This window comes from Olea europaea, unplaced genomic scaffold (assembly GCF_002742605.1).
Source record: "Olea europaea var. sylvestris unplaced genomic scaffold, O_europaea_v1 scaffold511, whole genome shotgun sequence".
Classification (NCBI taxonomy): domain Eukaryota; kingdom Viridiplantae; phylum Streptophyta; class Magnoliopsida; order Lamiales; family Oleaceae; genus Olea; species Olea europaea.
In genome coordinates this window covers 17,178-26,275 of record NW_019263428.1, presented here as the reverse complement: position 1 = coordinate 26,275, position 9,098 = coordinate 17,178, and the positions used below count along the sequence as shown (strand labels likewise).

The 9,098-nt window shown below is 36.1% G+C and overlaps 1 long non-coding RNA gene across 6 annotated transcripts; it reads left to right on the top strand.

Moving 5' to 3' along the window:
- Positions 1 to 4,263: 4,263 nt before the first annotated feature.
- On the top strand, positions 4,264 to 6,833 carry LOC111388634. Of its 6 annotated transcripts, none has more exons than XR_002701618.1 (5): positions 4,264 to 4,379; positions 4,621 to 4,739; positions 4,919 to 5,050; positions 5,164 to 6,343; positions 6,430 to 6,833. It is a non-coding gene; the product is annotated as an uncharacterized LOC111388634 (long non-coding RNA). The 6 variants fall into 6 exon arrangements; XR_002701615.1 differs by having other exon boundaries at positions 4,889 to 5,050; XR_002701619.1 differs by having other exon boundaries at positions 4,293 to 4,379; positions 4,698 to 4,739; positions 4,889 to 5,050.
- Positions 6,834 to 9,098: the final 2,265 nt, after the last annotated feature.

The window sequence follows — 9,098 nt, the reverse complement described above, 5'->3', positions numbered from 1 at the left end:
ATTTCTAAAAAATATCACCTAAGTATTCATAAAATATTCACATAAATGGAAATTTTTACTAGAAATTGAAAGCGTTTCAGATCGCCGAACACTTGCCACTATGCCAACCACTGCCATACCTCGATCTTAACCTATAAATTTTTTTAGTATGGATGAGTACTATAAATAATAATCAGTAGGAAGCACGTAAGTAAATAGTAAAAATATATATTTTCAGAAATGCAAGCTTTAGTCGATTGTATCACTGTCAATTTCAAGCGAGTTGGTGATCAGTCAAGTCAGCTTACTTGTAGGTTTTTATAACCCCATGTCATTTGTCATAATCATCTCTTCATATCTTGTGTAAACCACCAACCGGTGATTCCAACATATCTTATGTAAACCATCAAACGATGATTCCATCATGAGTAACCACTACAAAAAAAATGGCCTCCACCAACCAATGTTTCAGCGACCAACAAAACCTGATCACTATAAGTCATGTTCACCAACCAAAGGTTGGTTAGTGAAATTGTTGGTACGTTAAAGTAGAATAATTTTTGAAAAGGCATTCATCGACCAATATCTTGTCGCTAGGGCAACTATCCAGTGACCAAAATCATCGTGGCCACTATACAGCTTGGCGGGAAGAACCCACGCAATTTGGTAACTAGTACAGCGACCAACTAAGTGGTCACTATATATGTCAACATCCAGCGACCAATCTCTGGTCGCTAGTACCATTATCCAGTGACCAACATGGTAATCGCTGAATATAAATCCTCCAACAACCAAAATTTGGTTGCTGGTACTGTTATCCAGCGACCAACTTTGTCCTGGTCGGTATTTAGCTTGGCGAGAAGAATCGCGCATAATTTTGGTAACTCTTTTACCGACCAATGTTGTGGTTGCTGAATATATAAGCTTTCAGCAACCCGCAACTGGTCACTGGAACCAAGATTAGCGTGGTCGGTATACAGCTTGGCGGGATGTAGCCTCTCCTTTAGCGACCAAGATCATGGTCGCTGAATATTTAGGCCTCCAGCGACCAAGTTATTGTCATTGGTACCGTTGCCTAGCACAGCACGAGAAGTACCCTGCATCCTCTCCTAAATATCTAACATGTTTAGTGACCAACATAGTTGTCGCTGCATATGGATATATATAATCCTTCAGCGACCAAGATTTGGTCGCTGGTATGGTTCCCTGCCTAAATTTCTAACACCTTTAGTGACTAACCAAGTGGTCGTTGCTAATTATGTTGCTAAATATGGCTGGTTTGCTAAATCCTTTAAGCTATTTATCTATCAGGATATAATATGCTACTATCCTAGAAGTGATAAATCACATCTTGATCAATTTTAATATTGCACTTGTCACGCTCAATTGGTGTTGTATAAGCAATGCCAATATTTAGGGCCAACATATTCGAAGTATGATGACCTACACTTGAGAATTTATGATCAATTTGATGATCCACACGATTACCATTAATTGTCATGGCCAATACTTGCTCAAAACTGACCCGGTCAATTTGGGTTGCTTCTAATCCAAACTGAACCACAAAGATTTGAAAACAACTTGATCAAGAACATATTTTGTCATTTATTCTTTTAGTAGTTTCAACTAGGACTTTGGCCCAAATCAATTAATTGTCAAACAATTTCAAGATAAATTTCATTTTCAACATCTTGGTTAAAATGAAAAATAAAAAGAAAAAGAAAAGAAATAATACAATCGTCCTTTTCCATTGTTATCCATTTCAATACAGTGTAAAGGATGAAAGATTTCAGTTTCGATTTTTGCTTTCGTAAGCACGTCCGATCGTTAGCTCCTTGAGTCACTGTCGCCTTTTCTAATATCGTCTCACTGTCCCAATTGTATGAAAGAAATCGATCTTACAACGTGACAGATATGGCTACCCCATTGCGCTTTTTTTTTTCGGCCTATCAAGCAAGGCCTAGATTATCCTCCTTAAGGCATACCGTTATCACCAACAATTGTTATATCAAATTTAATCAGCTCAATAAACATAAAGCTATATTTACCAGGCCATTTCATAAAGTGGAAATTACGAGTTTTCGACATTTCAAGATCACAATGCAAAAATTAGGTGGGAAGATTTTTTATTCACAATTCTGGTATTGATTGAACCACTAATATTGATAATATTTAATATAAAATATATCAACCCCAATTCCAAACCCTATCATTCATTGTAATCCATCTTCTCTCTTCACTCTCTCCAATTAACTCACACTCCCTATGCCATTGCTCACTGCCGAACTCCCAGTGACGATCATCCATCGGTTCGCTCAGGCAAAAGTGTAGCAACTGCGATGAACGGAGCAGATACCGCAAAGAGCGACAATGAATGATGTCTCGCGAAGCAGTTGAGACGCACAATCGCCATGTTTTTTAACAAAGGTGGACAAATCTGTGAGATTGTGGACTGTTTGGGGCTATGAGATTGTTGAAGAGGTCGACGTATCAATTGATTGTATTGGTTGCTTGATTATTTTCGCGTCAAACTCCAAACTTTAATTTATTGGCTTTATTGGGTTCGATTCAATCTCATTGTGGGTTTCGTAGCTACAATAGCTATGTGGGTTTGCATCATACCCCATTGCTTTTTTCTCCCTTTTAATTTTGAATTTTTGCTTTTGAGCAATGCCTAAACTTCTTTAAGCCATGCCCTTATCAGTTATATCGATAATGTTAAGAGCTTAGAAAGCATGTCAACTCCAAAAGGAAGCTCGTTACAAGGAAAAGAATGGACGATTGCTTCTCAAGAAGCACCCCTACTATCTTAGGCCGGTCTTGTCAAATATTCTAGAAATATTCGAGAAAGGAAGAATGAAAATAGTTTCGATCAGAATTAGACCAAACCTTATGACGAACGGGGAAGCAAGGATATATAGGCCACAATACTGAAGTAAGGGATGAATGGTACGGATTAGCGTCTGGACCCAATTACGGAATAAAATCCTATAGTGCATGCAATGTAAATGGAGTTCATTATCGCACAAAAATGCGTAATGTTGGACATGTCACACAAAATTGTGGCACTTGTGTTGCAAGTGACATTACAAGAAAAGGAGGTAATAGAGATGGAATTTTATCGACAGAGAAATTCCTTTGCTATTATCAACAGAATTATAAGAAATTAGCAACAGAGTAATATTTTATTATTATTATTAAAAACTAAATATTAAATTAATGCAGATTTGCCATCAGAGAACTTTCATTGGTAAAATTTCGTTACTAATCCATCCGTAAAAATTTAAAAAATAATAAATAATCAATTAAATAACTTAGTGACAGAATTTCCCAACAAATGATTCCGTTGGAAAAAATATTAAAGATGGTAAATATAATTACCAACGGAAAAATCTGTTTGTAAACATTGGAACTAAAATTATAAAACTATTATGTAGTTGCCAACGAAAAAAGTATGTCGCAAAAAAAATTTGAAATAATTATTGAACAATTTCCTAGAATTTTGCTTGTCTCTAAATTTCATTTCCCTCTATCCAATTCACCCTCAAATACTCAAAGTATTTCATTTCCTCTCAATTCGAGCATTGTTGCCCCCCACTCTGTCTCTCTCAAATAGAAGCCCTAAAAAGATAAATCATTATCAGATGGAAAAAAAAGGCCATTCACTCTGCCTCCCGTCTCCCATTGCCGCCGCTCCTCGTAGAAGAATCAGATTACAAAAAATTTCGATCTTACATTGTCGCTGTACCTCATACTTCTATTTAGCGACCAACATTTACGTGGTTGCTATACCTCTTGGCAGGATAAACCCCGCCTACTTTTTTTAACTCTTCCAGCGACCAAACTAGTGGTCGCTGCATGTATAATCCTCCAGCGACCAATATCTGGTCGCTAATACTTCTATCCAGCGACCAACGTTTATGTGGTCGCTATACCTCTTGGCGGGATGAACCCTGCCTAATTTTTTCTCTCTTTCAGCACCCAAAGTGGTGGTCGCTGTATATATATAACCCTTCAGCGACCAGATATTGGTCGCTTTACAGCTTAGCGGGATGAGCCCTCTAATTTTTTTAACTCGTCTAGCGACTAAACTTGTGGTTGCTGCATATATAATCCTCCAGCGACCAATAACTGGTAGCTGGTTGTATAATCTGCAAAATTGGAGCTTGACTTGTTTTCATAGACTGTATTTGTAGATTGATGAAATGGTGTAGAAAGTACTTGGAACTCATAATTCTGACGAAGTCTCGATTTGTCATTAATTAAGAGTAGATGTTCAATATAGGATTTTTGTGTTTCAGGTGTAGCAAAGTTGCCTACCTCGATAATGATGTTGGGCAGATGGAATTTATCTCCTCCTGGTCTTCTATCGCTTAGTATGGTTGACAAAGCAACTCTAGGTACATTTGCAAATGATGTTTACCACTTTATTGTCTTTCTCTCCCTCTACTTTTTTTATTTTTCTGTACTCAGTGAACTAAATCGACCAACTGCACCCGACCGAACTTGATTCGGTTGTGTTGGGTTAGGTTTAAATAAGGAATTAAGTTGGGACAGGATTTGTACTGGCAACTTCACAAGTATATTTTGTCTCTTGAAAATAGAGGTACCAAGGTAATGTATTGGATTGCCTGGTTGTAGGAGGGTTATCTATTGCTATGCTGTTTGTCACTGCCATACGCAGAAAGAACTTTCATTATATATATGTTGCTGTCTAGGAAATTGAGAGATGAACTGGAAGGTTGCTTCCCTCTAGGCAGGTAATGTATTAAAAAGTATTGTACGTTAATATTTGGATGATGAACACTTGGTGAATATTGAGCTATCAACATTGTTATAAGATAATATATATATATATATATATATATATATATATATATATATATATATGCATGTGTAACTCTATTAGTTGGGCCTTTGTCATACGCATTGCAAAAAGCTGAAAACACAAGCAAAACAAAGGGTTGCCGATCTGGGGAAAAAGCAGAAATAGACACACCCAAAGTTACCAAACCTTCACCAATTCTAAGCTCCTTCTCTCTATCACATACGCCGGCTCTACTATTGTCGGGTATTTTTCTCCTCTCTTCTTCTACTTTATCCTGAATTTCAAGAACGTCTGAAGTAACATTCAAGTTCCTCTGCCTCTTCATCTAAAACTGACCAAAACTTTGGTTGCTACAGTGTTTGACGCCCAGTTGCCCATAGCCGACAAATATAGAAGTACTGACCAGCGCCACCAGAATATTCTTGAGTTCGATTTTGCTGAATAACTGAGTTTAGTTATATTTTCTCTTGAAAATAGAGAGACTCGTGTAATGGTCATATTTTTAAATTTTCATATCTTATTTTCTGTTTTGAGGATTCAAATGTTAGTATAAATTGTTTAGTGAGGGGAATATTGAATGCAGTTGAGCCTTTAAGCCATGTGAGGTGATTGACCTGTTTGACAGTCATTGCAGTCCAGATTAATCCTCATTAAGTTCATTTTTGTCGTAAACAAGTGTCTAATAAAAAGATTCTTTGAACATTATTTCATGAAATTTTGCTAACTTTATTATATGATAATAATAAATTGCACAATTGTTTGTACACACAAGTTTCTCCTATACCAATAAGCTTTATGGATTTTGATGTCATTTTTATTATTTTTTATTAGTTACCGTACTTTGTGCATGTTTGGCAAAAGCATAGCTTATGATTTAAGCTGTCAAACATACTTTTACTATCCACCTCTTATCACACAATAAGACCAGAAATTTACAATTATTTGTAGGCACTTCAAGCATCTACTTTGTCAATATCCGAAAGAGATGTAGAGCATTCTCTACAAAAGAATTAAAAGTAACTATCTATTGAAATAAATGATTTTTAGATTATTTTTCAGGTTAAATTATTTTAGTAATGGAGCAATCAGAGTCTCTGTCAGAAGTGCATTCCTTGAGTCAAAAAATTTTATGATTTGCTGCTCCATATTTTTGCAATCAGAATCAAATTTTTAATGGAGCAATCAGACTTTCTTTAACAAAATTTTTAATGTATTTATATATAAGTTATGCATATCATTATCAGTTCTAATGATTGATGCTCCATATTTTTGCTTTTCATCTTCTCATTGTTGTTTTCTTAATGCATATATAGATGCCGCCAAAAAGAATGTTTAAGCACGTGCTACCCATAGCATCTTCTACTCCTCCAAGCTCGAGCAATCGAAGCCCATCTCCTCATGGACAAGGGCAGCAGTCTAATCCATCAGTTTCTCCTGTTTCGATACCTTCAACAGCTCATTTCGGTGTTAACACGACAACTTAATCCAGTGTAGATCCTACAACTCAATGTACCCCTGGCCAGGACGCATCCAATGGTTTGCATTTAATGCAACTATAATTTTTTATTGTGACCTGAATTCTTGCTTTTCATTAAAATTAATTTTCTTCAAATATTTTTTAGGTCCTCTTCATAAAAACACTCATGGACTTAGTCGCGGACTGGCTTCACAAAAATTTGGGCTCTAGTGGTTTGATATCGTCAGGGGTATTCTTTTAGAAATGCACCTACTTATATGACAATAATCCTATTATCTAATATTGGTGACTGAAATGTGGATTGTGTAATTAAAGAAGACCCAGATTTCTAGAACATTATGCACTGGATCTGTATATATTTTGGGTTTTCTGTTCCAACTATCACCTTTGTTAACATTAAAAGATGCTATTTACAGTTATGAAGCAATTTTTGAGGAATGTAGATGTTTAGTTATTATTTATTCTATGTTATTTCCTCTCAGGCTCTACACATATTGGCATCTATAAAGTTCTCTGGATGTAACTGATGATAGAATTTTCTTCTTGAGACATGCATTTGTACTTCAGTTTTTTCCATATATTTTCTGATTATGCGTTGACAAAATTATGCAGGGTGGGATGCGATCATGACACCTCACCTCCAGGTCTTATATTCAATAAAATCTAATTAATTTTAGTTTCTGCTAGTAAATGTTGCATTTATTGTGATGGGTCGGAGTGGTCTTTGTTTGCACGTGGAAAATAGCACGGACATTCGTGCAATCCCATTTGACTGAGTTGCTATTCTCTGCCTATGCTTATCACTTTCATATTACTATACTGGGTCTGAAACTTCAGTCTTGAGTTATAATCATTTTTTGATTGTTCTAGTGTCACCATATTCATTAGTTAATCCTTATATGCATTTTGAGAAATCAGTTGCAGAAGGAATGGAGTGAGCTTTTCCTAGTCTGTGATTTGGAATAGCTGACTTCTGCTTCCTCTTTCTTTTTGCATAATGTAGAGTCAAATTGTCTAAAATCAATAGAAAGAGTGATTTAGTTCGGGCTCCGGATGTACTTCCAAGAAGCCAAGAAGGTTTATTTTCTAATTATATCTTGGTTAATTTTCTAATTACCCTCTAGAATTTATGCACCCAACTTGGTCGAGTTTATCTTGGAAATAATCAGTTTTAGGATTTATTGTGTTTGGGGACTATGATATGTTATTTACGAGTCTTACTTGTTTAAAGTTATGGTAATGTCGGGTTAATATAGTTGTAGACTAGTGAATATAGTTGAAGTCTTGGGGTAAAATTGGATTCATGCCTTTTGATCATAAACTCATGCACTCCAAAACTTGGGGTGAGTGTCTCTTCTTGCCAATCTCTTAAAGCATGTGTATCCCTCCATGGGGAACTAATTTTGTCACTATGTAGCCAACCTCAGACAGCTTGCACTGTGCTCAGTAAAATTGATGTGTAAATTCGCGTTCCTTACATCTCCATCCTTCTGCTGTGGTTGAATTGATTGAATACTTAGCTGATTGTAATACCTTCCATTTAAAGTTTAATAAATGGATACTTTAATTTTGTTTTAACAGAGGACAAGCGTACCAAGATAAACCAAACCAATAGATTGATTAGGTCTCTTATGCTTAAGAATCAGAAAGAGCAATTCCTTTAAGAAAGATGCCAAGGGTAGTACTTCAAATCAAGTCTCCAAAAAAAGGTATTAGATTCATCTGATTGTGCTAGCAATATTGAATAATATCGCTCTTTATAGTTTCACTCTACTCTTCTGCAAATATTTATCCTCATGTGCCCCCAACTATAAACTTTACCGGGCTTCTGATAGAGCTTTGGAGAGCAAGGCTCTTGGTAAGAGGGCCATGTCCAGCTCTCAGCATGGATAACACTCTAATCAAATTAAACATTCATGTCTCAACACCCTTTATTGTTCACAACTGAATCTAGGTTGAAGTTACAAATGATTTTTGTAATAAAATATTAGACATTTTGGGTTATGTATTGACTATTAGTATTTGTCACATGTGCAATACAATCTTATTTCTGTAGCGAAATGTTTCTTGTTAAATTAAATTAAATTTTTTTAATTCTTGAAATAGCTAATTTCAGATGTCTTTGTGGTTGTTGAAATTTGAAACAATAGACAAAATATTAGTAGGAACAAATAATACTGGCTATTAAAAGATTAATGTTCACCGACCAAAGATTGGTTGCAAATGAGTGTAAATTAGCCAACTTCAAAATCCTTTACCGACCAAGAATGATATGTATATTGCGATCACAATTACGTTAGTCGTTGGATGTCTGCATTCGCGACCAACAATTGGTCGTTGTACCCACATATATAGCAACCATGTCGCCTTGGTCGTTGGATGTCTTCTTGTACCAACCACAAGGAGGTCGCTGCAAGATGTGTATATGGCGACCACGTACACTTGATTGCTGAATGTTACATATTAGCAACCAACTATAGGTTGCGGAACCCAATATGTAGCAACCACTCTTTCATGGTCGCTGGATGTCTTATATTAGTGACCAATCCAGTGGTCGCTACACAACTTGTAGCGAATACGATTATGCCTACCAGCGACCAATAACTGGTTGTTGGAAGGTATATATCTAGCGACCACACTTTATTGGTCGCTGAAGACTCTCACCGACGGTCGGTGGTCGTTAGAGACCTGTAGCGACCAAATAATGATCGTCAGCGACCAAATTTTTTGGTCGCTGGACCTAGTTTTTTTTGTAGTGACAATAACAAGTTTAACACAAATGAAAATATATAAATCTTACATCACTTACAAAAG